The sequence below is a fragment of the Rhineura floridana genome, chromosome 5, assembly GCF_030035675.1.
Source record: "Rhineura floridana isolate rRhiFlo1 chromosome 5, rRhiFlo1.hap2, whole genome shotgun sequence".
NCBI lineage: Eukaryota > Metazoa > Chordata > Lepidosauria > Squamata > Rhineuridae > Rhineura > Rhineura floridana.
The window spans coordinates 94,962,639-94,976,303 of record NC_084484.1 but is presented as its reverse complement, the minus strand read 5'-3'; positions in this window follow the sequence as shown (position 1 = coordinate 94,976,303).

The window sequence follows — 13,665 nt, the reverse complement described above, 5'->3', positions numbered from 1 at the left end:
AATTCTCTTCTGTCGTGCAATTTGTAACAACAATGGAAAGTTCTGTGAATAACTATTGACAGTGGAGCAACTGAAAGCTAGCTTGCAGTATACCGCCAATCTGCCAAGAGGGCTTGACAAACTAATCCTGAAAGCTGCTTCTGTCTAAGAAGGGGGCCCCTTCACCTTCCGTTGACAAGCACCAAAGATGATTTCCAGGGATATTTTCAGTTGACATCCTTTGCCACATGCCAGAAGCATGACTTTCATCTTATACAGGCAACAGCATACTAGTGTGCCAGAAAAAGACAGGTCCTCCAAGCCATCTCTGGCTACTCACAGTGGTTTTATGAAGGGGAGAACTTTTTCCCCTACTAGTGCACTAGAATAAGCAGTAACACACATTCAGTTCATCTATCCTGGGTGATGAGGAGGAACTACTTCAAGCGAGGCCTTTCTATTCTGAAGTGGTAGGTTTCTCCTGACGGCCAAGTCAGATTAATTTGGGTGCTTGTTGTGAAACACGAGGTGGGAGGGGACAGGATAACATGCGTGGGCAACTCATTGTTTATCAGCTCAAAAGTTTGTTTAGGGTTTTTGGAAAGATTGTTTTATTTTTTAACATTCCTACAAGGTGGCTTTGTGGCTGACACAGCACCATGCTGGCCACTCCTGGATTTCCCCCAGAAAGGGTAATCTCATATTAAATAGCGGTGGGAAGTATGGGATCAAATTTTGATAACATCAACCTTATGCAGATGCTGAAAAAAACCTTGCATGCATGAGAAACACCAGCCTCACAATAAACATCAATCTGGAAGCATCCTATCTCTGGCAGGCTAGAAGAATGCAGTCTTGGGTGCACATTTGCAGGGGAGGAAAGTTGGGAGCAGGAGGGCTAAACAGTCCTCCCACCAATACCTCCTCTGCCCCCGCAATCACATTATCTCAGCAAACATTGGTTTGGGAACATGCTTTTTTGCCAGTATAAAGTATTTTGTTCTTTCCCATTGTCATAGATAAGCTTATCTGTGACAATCATGCCATAAACATTCTACAGAATTATTGTCGAGTAGTGGAGGATATGCAGTCAGAAGGGATTACCACAGTGGGAGGGGAGGAACCCACAAAACCCCTGAACCAAGAAGTAATTGAATAAGGCTCCAATCCAGTACATGTCCACTCAGAAGCAAGCTCCATAGGGTTCAGTGGGACTTACTCCCAGGTAAGTGTGTATTGGATTGCAGCCTAAGTCACGCAACACAATCCTCTACAGGTTAATCAGAAGTAGCCCATCATATTAAGTTGGGTTGGACTTACTGCTATGTAAGTGTGTCTAGAATTGCGGCTCTACCTAATAATTTCACTGGTGGAAGGCAGGGAGATGAAAAAGTGCAACATAACTGGGGAAAAGTGAAATTTCATTTGGTATTATATTTGCATGACTTTTACTCCCTCCAGTGGTAAAACGTATCAACTTCTCCCAAAATTGCTTTGGATAAAATATAGAGTAAATCCGAATATACAGGCTGGAAATGGTTTTATTTGACCTTGAATCTGAGTTTTAGATAGGCTGCACCAAACAGCTGCACTGCTAGCTGGAACTCATGGGAGTTGTAGTCTAAAACATCTGGAGGGCACTAGGTTGGTGAAGGTTTCAACAGAGGATACAGTTTCGGGAAAGCCACATGTACGAGTCATGGCAAGTGTCCAGGGGAACCATAGATAGAGACACTCTTGTATGCACCAATACAGCTAAATTTCCATTTTCATATTCCGTCTTAAAGTAGATAATACAAAAATGGCATGTAGTTGTATTCATCCATTAGAAAAAATCCAGAAGTAACAGTTGGATAATACTTTTATTGGAACCAACTACAATGTAATAAATAATAAATTACAAGAGCAAGCTTTCAAGTTCTCCATAGTTCCTCTGAATGTTATGCTAAACAAATAATTTGGCTTTTTCATCATCCCTGGGAACAAAGTTTTTCTGTTCCTCACCCCTCCCCTTTTCACTCTCTGTGTGTGCATGCACATGTGTACATGCATGCTTAACATCTTACCTAAAGAAGAGTTTTGGAGAATATGAAAGCTTGCTTACTACTCTGTGCTATTTTAGTTGACCTTGCAAAAAGTATTACTTCCCTTCTATTAGTTGCAGTTCTGCTTTGCATGTTCACTCCAAAGTGAATCCCTTTATGTTCAGTGGAGCTTACTCCCAAATAAAGTGTATAGGAATGCAGCCTTAAAACAGAGGTCTTCCATCTCTTTTGCCTGAAAGCCAGGGCCAGTACCAAAGGGCAGCCAGGTCAGGCCCTGGCCGACGGCCCCGTGGCCCAGAGAGGCCCCTGAAGGGCCCCTCATTAGGGTGGGAGAGTAGCGCTCCCCTTCCGCAGTCTGCGTCAGTGTCCTTGCCGCAGATCGCAAGGACAGAGCTTCTAAGCCGCCTGTTCACTCGCTCCACCTTCCTCCTGTGTTCTGTATCTGTGTGCGCTGCGCATGCAGGGCGACCATCAACCAAGATGGCTGCGGAGGCTTCTTTAAGGGGCTAATGCCCTTACCACCATCTCAGTTGATGGCAGGCATGTGCGCACACGTAGCATACTACACATGCATGCCATCAACCAAGATGGTGGCGAGGGCATCAGCCTCTTAGAGAAGCCTCTGTTGCTATCTTGGTTGATGGCAGCCCTGTGCGTGCTGCAGCAGAACACAGGAGAGAGGGTGGAACAGGCAGGAGCTGTGTGCCCAGGGCAGGCTGGTGCCAGCCCTGCTGAAAGCTGTTGACTTTTATCTTGCAGCATGGGGGTTCAAACATTTTTCTTTGACCTGGGATTGGAAAAGTCTTACCCAGCTCTGTAGCTAGGGTGGGGCAAATGGGTGCTTCCCCTGAGTTGGGTTCCCTCCCCAAGGATTTTTTTTGTCTTTTTCATTGGTGACATGACAGACAATAACAGCCTCCATTTAAAGAATGACAGCTTGTTTTAACAGGAGCAATTTAAAAATAGGACTCTCTGAAAATTCAGCTAATAAGGCAGGGTGAGTGGACAACAACGGCCTCATCTGGACGAGCCCCCAAAAGTCTACTCACTCAAGACTCTCCCTGACTGAGGGTGGATTTTTCATTTTTACAGTTACCCTATAGGTACTTAAGTGATCCGGGGGGGGGGCAGCCTCTGAAAAAAAACAGCACATGACCTTTGAAGAACTAAATATCAGAACTTTGTATTATGGGCTAAGATAGACGCCACCCCTCGGACTTTCCTTTGCTCTGCTTTTCAGTTTCAGCAGGCCCAGTATCAGTGGGTGGCCAGATCGGGCCCTTGCTGAGGGCTCCTGTGGTCTAGAATGCCCTGAAGGGCCCCTCCTTAGGCTAGGAGGGTGGATCTCCCACTGCACAATCTGCACCAGCATCAGGTTGCAGCACCCAATAACCAGATGCTGCTGTGAATCGCAGAGCATCAACTCCCAGACAACACCCCCCAATAGAGGCAGCGAGGGCTTAAATAAGCCCACTCACCTCAAGATCTTGGGTGACAGTAGGCATATGCGTGCAGCATGCAGGGTGTGTGCACGCATCATGTTGATGTGGGAGGTAGGTGGGGTGGGCAGGCTTATTTAAGCCCCACACCCTTTCAATTAGGAGGGGGTGTTGGGGAGTATGATGCTGCGGGCCTGGGGCAGGCTGGTGCCAAAGGGCCCAGTCATGCCTGGTGCTGGTCCTGAGTTTCAGTTGTGTTCTCTACCCAGCCAGCAATAAAGAAGCATGTTTGTGTACAGTAAGAATCAAGTTTGTTTATTCTGCAGTTATTATGATGAATCAAGCAGGGTTGGGTGCTTATTGCTAAAGGGTGAAATAATGACATAACTTAAATTTATCTGAAAATATATCTACCCTAAGTTACCATTTACCCTTTTAAAGCATCCACTACACACTGTCATAATGGCTATTTTTTCTTTTTTCTTGAATACTTGAAAATAGCCATAGGGGAACAGAGACACTGCTGTGAACACTACAGTTAGTTGGCTGGCCATGTACACTGTAACTCAGGCCTAATTTCTGATTTTCCCAATTGTGCCGCTCAGCATGAGGCCTTTTCAGAATTTCTGGGAAGAAAAATTAACCCAGCAACCAGGGGAAAAAATCCAATTGCTTCCCACAATTAGTTTCCAATCACTTAGTTAGTCCTCTTTGTAGCAACCAGGTAAATTTTTTCTCCTTGATTGTCTAACAGAAAGGAAAATCTAATGGCCAGGAACAAGACTAGAAAGAGGGAGCCTCAAGAAGAAGTTAACACCTTTAGTATCCTTAACATCAGTTAGTTCACTGTATCCTTAACATCTTTTTTCTTCTGAAACAAAAAATAAGCCAGTCATTTAATTCCCGAAGTTCATACTAAATTTTCTGTTAACTTGACCTTTACATAGCCCATTTTGTAAGTTAATACACTCTCTGCATAGAGGAGGAGTGTGGGGAAAGGTCTCTGCCTATCCCTTTCCCTGGCCTGGTCCTCACATCCTCTCTACCAGTGAGGAGGGAGATTGGCTGGTGCAATGTGTTCCCTCTCAAAAAATGCCCCACCTAGATGTGGCTGCCCACCAAACAAGGAATGCTGGCAACAGGGCTGGTCTCACCCACCCTGCCAAACCTTCCTTGGTTCCATCTGCTATGGATGGAATCCACACAGATTCAGCAGGCATCCTCATTTTTGGCTTTCAGGCATCTCTTGAAGACATTTTTATGCCCTATGGAGCTGTTTAAAATGTCTCTTGAGTAGCCAATCATTTTAATGATTGTTTTGTATTGTTTTTAAATGTTGTTATGTTGTACACTGCGCAGATGTTTTGCAAAAGGGCAATATATAGATATAACCCAGGAGGCTCAGTTACAACTTCCTCAGCCCCATATAAGCAGAAAATATTTTGTTTGTTTATTTATTTAACAAAATGTATATACCACTTGACTGTAATAAAACTTCTAAGAGAGTTACAAAAAACAGTATTTACAGATCTGTTTCCCTCTCCCAAATTTGTTCCCTCAAATCAACTTTCCTGCCAGCCTTCCAAGAAAGAAGGAAAACCATTTTTCTAACCCATGCCTGCAAAACCTCCCCTTCAATTGCACCCACAGCAGCTCAATTTGTGTTTTAGAACCCTGGAACTCAAGTTTCCACCTCTTGCTAATAGGAGTGGATATTGACAGCTGCTGTCCAATCTGTCGCCAGCCTGCCATACCACCATCCATGACATGAGAGCACAGGCACCAACGCTGCATCCTTTGAAATGTGCAGGGAATGGACCCTTTTTTACACAGCATTCCAGTGGGCCTATGCCACTTCTGAAACTCTAAAAAAAGCAAACCTATATATTATTTATTTTTCTCATTAATTTATTCATTGCATTTATATGCCCTTTCTGCCAAGTCACCCAAGGCGGTTTACATTTTATAATACTAAATCAAATAAATGATATAACCTATAAAGTTGGCCTCTTGGGGAGGGCAGGGAGACGGTCTGATCGAGCAGGCCCTGATGTTGTCTTTGCCTCCCTTCCTCGTTCTTCCTTCTCACAGAACAGATGGTGTCCACTGGCCCTGGGATGTGGGGAGAGGAAGGAGGACATATATACAATTTAATAAATATACATTTATTTAATTAGGTTTTGCACGGAATTTTATTGTAATATTTTGGACATGTTTGACAAATGGCTGTTTGGCAAGCTGTGTGTTCTCTGCGTAAGAAGCAGTTAGTGCTCTGGAGCAGTAAAGCTCTACTAAAGTCTATGGCAGGGATGGGTCATCTTTTTCAGCCCAAGGGTCACATTCCTTCATTGGGAAGTTTACAGGGGGCACATGCCAGTCATAGCCAGGGCCAGAAGCAAAAGAGGACAGATCAATGGATGTAAATCTTAGGTTACATCTGAGCTGTGCAAAAGCCAGAGGTTTCTCTGCCCACCCACGCAGCTTTCCATCAAGCAACAGCCTGATCACAGCTGAAAGACACATTCCAGCCAGGCAAAAGCACTCAAGGGTGCAGAAGATCAGCAAGTAGTGTGGCCTGGGGAGAGGGGGCATAGCCTAGGAGAGTCCTGAAGACTGGAGAGAGAAGCCTGAAGGGCAGTTCCCCAGCCCTGGTCTAAAGAACTATTTCTGGTGTGTTTCAGAGTAACTAGTTTGAGGAGAAAGACATCCATCTTCAAGGTGATTTCTCATGTTCATAGAATGTCAGCACTAACTGCTTTTAACAGTAGAGAAGAGTTACCATTCCCCATAATAGACTCAGAGATGCCACCCACAACAGTTAAGGTAAAATTACGGAGCTTGGGAACTGTCATGGCAGCATCCTGATCATCCTTGTACAGACAGAAGGTGAAGAGGATACTGTGCAGCTAGGATGTCTATTGGAACAGTGTGAAATGGGACATTTTCAAAGAAGAAACAACTGCTTATGATGACTATCCATTGACCTTATGGAGTGACAACCCTAATTCTATTCGCTGACAAGGTGTTAGAATACAGCACTGGATGAGGCTAGTGTGAGAAAAGCTCCTAGAGACAAACATTTCATTTTCAGTAGTTTGGAAAAGTTCTCAGAATCTTCTTTTCATTATTAATTCAGTGCAAATCAGGTCAACCAAATGAAGCACCCTGGCTGTGACCCAGCAATAATCAAGGGGATACATATTCTCATCTATGTAGCAGAATGTAGATCACTCTCCACATGTGGCTGAATGGCTGCTAGGTATAAAGAGAAACCTAAGTGGGAGAGTGCTATTGTTCTCATGTCGTTTGTGGGCTTTCCACAGGCATCTGGTTGACCATTAAGGGAACCGGACACTGGACAGGATGATGTTTTAGTTTAATCCAGCAGGGCTCTTGATTTCCTGGATTCTTATGTGCATGGCTGTGAATACGCAGGCAAGTAGTTTTGGCTTCTGATCCAGCAAGGAGATCCTCGCATGGAAGCCTGCTTCTGCGTAAGGATCGTCCTTGCTTGCTTGGAATATGCGACTTCTTAGGATGACAAAAAATTACTTTTTGGACCAGTGGAGAAAACATATATATAACAGCTTACTATTTCTTTTATCTTGACATCAGGGCAGCAACACATCTGCTCATGCACTGATCATTCTGAGCAATATTTTCCCCCTTTCACACACATTTTCTCTTTCAAAGCTACTGCAGACACAACAAATGCTTTGAGGCATGATACATTGCACTTGAATTGATCCACTAACAATGACAAGAGGCCTGCTTGTTTTATTCTCCTAACAGATTGGTTTCCTAAGCGGTCGTCTTCAATGGAATGCCAATGCTGGGAATTTTACTACGTTTTGTTTTCAGACCAGAAGTGGTATGCTGTACGTTGTAGAAGACCCTATTAAGTATGCTGTGGTGGGCTGGATGAGGGCCAATAAGTTGAATCTTGACAAGACAGAGGTGCTGTGGGTCAGTGGTTCCCTGATATGGGAATTGGGTAGATGCCTGTTCAGGATGGGGTCTTTGTCACTCAAGGCACAAATGGCTGCTGTAACTAGGAGCACTTTCTACTAACTTCAGCTGGTACTCTATTCTTGATAGAGATAGCTTGGCTGCTGTGAGCCAAGCACTGATAGGCCCAATGCTTACTATATTACTATAATGAGCTCTTTGTGGTCTGCCCTTGGGCTCAGTCTGAAACTGCATGAAGTGCAGAACGTGGCAGCTAGGTTACCACTAACTGGAGCTTCCTAGCATACTCAGGTAACATTGCCCCTTAAGGAGCTGTACTGATTGCCAGTTTGCTACCGAGTCGAGTTTAATGTTTTGTCATTGACTTAAAAACCCTAAACAACTTAGAACTAGGCTATTTGAGAGAACACTTGCTCACATATCAATCTGCCCGTTGACTAAGATCTTCAGAGGAGACCCTCCTGGTAGTGCCATGGCCTCCATTAGCCTGTCTTATGACAACTAGGAAGAGGGCCTTCTTTGTGGTGACACCAGCATTATGGAATTGTCTCCCCTCTGGGATTTGGCAATTACCAATAATGCTATGTTTTTGCCATCAATCTAAAACATACCAACAAACCCAAGCATTTGCTGGGCATTGATACTCAGCTCAACTATGTTCCTGTGTATTTTATTATGTAGTTTATTGAACTGAAATAGTGTCTTATATGGTTTTATGCTGATGTTGTACACTGTCTAGGTACTGTTTTGAGTGTGGGATGGTATATAAATATTTTTAATAAATATTTTTTATGAAGAGGGCTGAATTATTGAGCAGTTGTTCTGACACAGATCACCTCAAAGCCATTATTGACCTGGTCATGCTGCTTTTTAGCATAATGAGATAGGCAGACATGTTCAGCTCCATTCTCCTTCCACCAAATAGGGTTTTTGTTTGTTTGTTTGCTTGCTTGCTTGCTTGGTTTTTTGGCAGACTTTTTTTTTTTTTTTGCATTGTGCAGTGTAGCTGAAAGACAAAATAAAATCGTTCTGGTCACTCCTACTTCCCTCTGCTTGACATTTAACAAGATTCTCAGTCTACACTCTCATTTTATTCCTTTATTCCACAATTGTCACCTGCAATCACTTCTCCCTGCAATCAGTATCCATTACTTCCCTTGAGACCTACAAAGGGGGCTGTTTTGTTCCCCTGTCAGTCTGATTCAGTGCAATTTCCAGTTCTGACTATGCCCCCAGATGCTTCATTATACAGTACTTGATCATGAATGAGTGACCAAGAAAACCCATGGACTGGACCTCCAGTTAGGAATGCTGGTAATGGTTCAGGTTTTTATTTTAATCGTGGGATTTCAGAGCAGGTTCAGAAATGTTGCAGAGAATCAAGGTGTTTGAAGGAGGCAGTTACAGAGTTCTTTCTACACATACTCATCAGACACTGTTACGTTGTGCTCCAAAACAACTTGTTAATCCTCAGGCATCCCTTAGCAGTTCTGTATGTCACCACATGGAATCTTCTCTCACACTTTGTTATGTGTTTCTGAGCATATCAGTAGGAGCTATTATATAAGCTGTCTAGGGTTCGAATCCCCACACAGCCATGAAGCTCACTGGGTGACCTTGGGCCAGTCACTGCCTCTCAGCCTCAGAGGAAGGCAATGGTAAACCACCTCTGAATACCGTCTACCATGAAAACCCTATTCATAGGGTTGCCATAAGTCGAAATAATAAATAAATAAATTGACTTGAAGGCAGTCCATTTTCCATCAAGCTGTTGGACCAGAAACTGAAATTTAATGCAGGGATAGCCAACATACTGGTGTCCTCCAGATGTTGCTGGACTACAACTCCCATCAGCCCCAGCCAGTATGGACAAGGGTCAGGGATGATAGGACTTGTAGTCCAACAACATCTAGAGGGCACCACATTGGCTACTCCTGCTTTAACAAGTAGGTGGGACATTTATGAGATGTGTGAATACAGAAAACATAAATGAATCACACTTTCTATATTTATGCATAATCACGTCTGATGTGGGAACTTATGTATCTCTGCCTATGCAGAAATGTATGCTTGAATTGGGAGCACATCTGTCAAACTGTGGAGATGTATGAATTTCTGCCCTTGACATTATTAAGTCCCTTTATGGGGAATGCAATGCACCCTGTATTTGTGCATATAATTCATGACTAAAGCCACTTCATCTTTCATACTGTATATTCAGATCGAGCTGTATAAAGTATGCCACAAGGACAAGTTGCATAGGTTTTGTCTACTGTAGACAAAAAGAAAGGGGCAGGGCTTACAAATCTTCCCACCATGTGGGATGTTGGTTCTTAATGTTTCACAGAAGAGAAAGCCGCCCTTTCCAGTTCATCATCCATGGGAAGATAGGCTAGATGGATGTGGAGAATGCTGTGATTTCAGCTGAAGACCGCACATTGCTTCTGCTGTGTTGTATACACACTGGACGCACTGCTTGTGCTACAGTTTGTGGAGATAATAAAGGGGAAAGTTTTGCTGTGATTCTGTATTTAGAAGCAGCCATGTCAAAGGCCTTGTAACAACATTCGCAGCATACAATAGCAGTTGCAGAGCTGTTTTCAAGGGGAATTATTTTGTTGGGGACGGAGGTGAAAAAAGCAGAGCCTTTCATTGCACATGTTGTCTTTTGCCCACTTGCTTCCCTTGCTGGAATTTTTGACCTTCCAGAAACATGCTGGGGAATGGAGGCTCCAGAGTGTGATTGTACCAAGTTTAGACTTTCTTCAGAATATAAGCTGTATGTCTTTGTGCTTCACAGCTCAAATCAGACTTCCTGGAACAGCAAATAAGTGCTTGAGAGGGGCTTTATGGACTATATCAAACAAGACATAGTTGGCAGTGATCATCATCCATCATGACATGGGCACAAATATACTGGCACAAGTGTGTAAGATCAAAGTTTCAACTCTTTGTGCATCATCTTCTCATTGTTATGAACATTCCCTGGTTCTCTCTGGTTAGACTGGTTTGATGGTAAAGTGGTGCATATAGTGCCTATGTCATATAGCACTCTGATTCTGGGGTCATACTGCCCTTACTACAGTGCTAACAATTTAGGAAATGGTTGGGAATTAGTCCAAAGAGGGAGGGGAATAGTATGACCTTTATCCTGTTCACAGTAAGCCCTACATCCCGTAAGGCTGCCAGTGGGAATAGAGATCATTTTGTGTTGTTCATCCCATTACACAGTTCCTTCGTGGAAGGGCATGAGGGTGCTTAACTTTAGCCCCTTATGCCTTATTCTTGCGGTGAAAGGACAGACCTCTTCCCAATTAATAACACTAGCCATCTAATTTTGCTGCTTCCCATTCCTACTGTCCTGAAGGTCCATGGACTAGGGTGTTGAGCATTTCATTCACCATATAAATCCATTGATGAAGACATGAAGTGTATTGTGCTGCTAAAACTTGCTGAGCTTAGTTGAATAAGTGCCAAGGATTAACACCATGTACATTCACCATTGATTTGACGACAATGATATTATACTCCCCAAGCACTGATGGGATTTGCTCAGTATTCAGGACATGGGCTCTGAGGTGGAAAAAAGGGATTGCTAGTAACTTTTTAAGCCCCTTTGGCTGGGCCCAGGCTGACTGTTGACATTTTATAAATCCTTTCATTAAAATAAATATCTGCCTTTGTATAAAGAGAGCTGATATTTAGCTTGTCCATCATATAGCTAAAATGGAAAAGCTGCTCCAAATTCAAGCACATGCCGCAATAAAATGAACCCCCACCAATTTTAAATATGGAAGAAGGAGATACAGGAAGGTAAAATTGTATGGTGCTAAGGGCAGGAACCCAGACAAGATTAGAACTCAGGCAACTGCCCTTAAAAACAGCAGGCCCTGATTGTGGGCTTCCCAAAGCCATCTGGTCAGCTGCTATAGCAAATAGAATGCTGGACCAGATGGGTCTTTGGTCTCATCCAATAAGGCTCTTTGTGATAGCAGGTAACACAAGAAGATAACGGAGCCGGTGTGGTGTGGTGTTTAGTGTTGGACTGGGACCTAGGAGACCAGGGTTCAAATCCCTGCTTGGCCATGAAGTTCATTTGCTGATCTTGGGCCAGTCACTTCTCGCAGAGTTGTTGTGAGGATAAAATCAGGAGGGGGAGAACCACCTATATAAGCCACCTTGAGCTCCTTGGAGGAAAAGTGGGATATAACTGTGATAGATAGATAGATAGATAGATAGATAGATAGATAGATAGATAGATAGATAGATAGATAGATAGATAGATAGATAGATAGATAGATAGATAGATAGATAGATAGATAGATAGAAAACCCCACACTGACCATTGGCTTAACATCCAGCAATTTCTCACCTGACACTCCACAGTACACAGTGGAACTGATCAATTTAAAATTAGATCTCATTACAAATGTGATGAGTTGCAGCTCAAACAATTAGACACTGGCCAGTGAGTATCTTATTAATACAGCACTATTAGTGCGCACAGCACTTTACAGGGCAGCATAAGTTAAAAAAAAATCCATGCCCCATAGAGAGTATAGCAAGTCTAAATTTCAGTGTTTGTTACTGTAATTACATAGTTTAATCACTAGATGGCACTGGACTTAATTACATCCAGGCATCCTGTCTCTGTTCTGTTCTTGCTTAACAGAGATATAATAAAGTTATTGTCTAACTTCCCAACTGGTGTGTCAGTTAAGCCTTACATGGCAACTAGGGAGGAGACAAGGAAGAGAAGGGAAAAATTTTTCCACCTCATAGATTTGTTTCACATTATTATTTGGACTTTTCTGTTCTTAGGATGTTCCTGATGGGGAAACAGCTGCCCAAACTGAGATCAGTCAAGACAAGGCCTTCCAGATCAGAGGTGAATTGGTCCCACGGAACTTAATCAGTTCTAAATAGTCCCAGCCCAACTAAAATTAGGGCTCATTCACACAGGAGCTGAACTTTGCAGTAAAGACACAGCTTTTGCCATCCCGATAGATTTGCAAGGTTCACACTTCCTATCTCCAAATCCACTGTTTTCCTTTCACACAAGTAGGCATTCCTCTGGAAAGGTTTAGTATTGCTGTTTCCCTGTGGCCCCGCCCCTATGTTTACATGTTTGCTCCCTCTGGAATATTGATATTGCTAATGGAGAAGGGGAGGGTTTTTTCTCTCTGTTTCATTGTTTCTTGTCAGTTGCACGCCTCTCTAGCTTCAACCAAGAGAGAGTGGGGGTGCAATTGACATGAAACTATATGAGACTGAATAAAGGGGGGACTGAGTGAAAGGTAAAGTAGGTAGCAGCTGCCTTAGCTTTTGTAGGCAGCAGAGAGAGGGAGCTGGGAATGGGGCACAAGACAGCCCACCCACTAAAAAAACATAGAGGCAAAGCGCCTACATGGAGGAACGCAGTGAAGCTGAGACTTTTTTCCTTTCCTTTTCGCATTAGAATTGGATTGGGATGATATGGGAAAACTGTATGATAGCTGCTGATTGCCTGCAACGTCATGTGAACCATGCAAATTAAATGCGGATGCAAGTAGCACCAATCTCACAGCTAAGGGCTCGTTCACACAGTAAGTTGCCATGTGAACGAGCCCTTAGCTGTTTTGATCAAGTTCTATTGAAACAATGACTTGGATTCTAGGATATCAGGAAGTTAAAAAAAATGTTTCTCATCCTTCTCAAAGCCACCTGCACCTCCCAAAAAGTCTTCTGGCAGGTGGGGCCTGTGACGCCCTTCCCTGGCTCTCCCTGTCAGGTTCCTACCTGCGCGTGGTTACTGCCTGTCTCTAGGCACCACCAGGGACTCCACCAGTCCGGACTGTCCTTTTTTATTGTTTCTCTCCCCACTCTAGCACAGATCTCAACAGATCCCCCTGCTAGGCAACCACCAGTCACGTCCTAATACTAGTATTCCCAGAGACTCTGAATACTGGTATTGTTATTCTCTTCACCGCTGCCACCATTTGTTACAGTTCCCCTTCAGCCTTGGTCATTACCTTACCCTGCCTTCTGGTCTGTGAAACCCCAGCCAAGGATCAGGCCTTTGGTAAACCAAATTAAGTATTTATTAAAGATAACAAAGCTAACAAGATTAACAAGATTTCTTCTTAAGGCACATAAGCATATGGTTTTACTCAATACTAATCCGAACTCCACCCCCCTCCTTCTCCACTCTCTCCTGGCAAACAACTCTCTCCGACCCCACCAAGCAACCCACT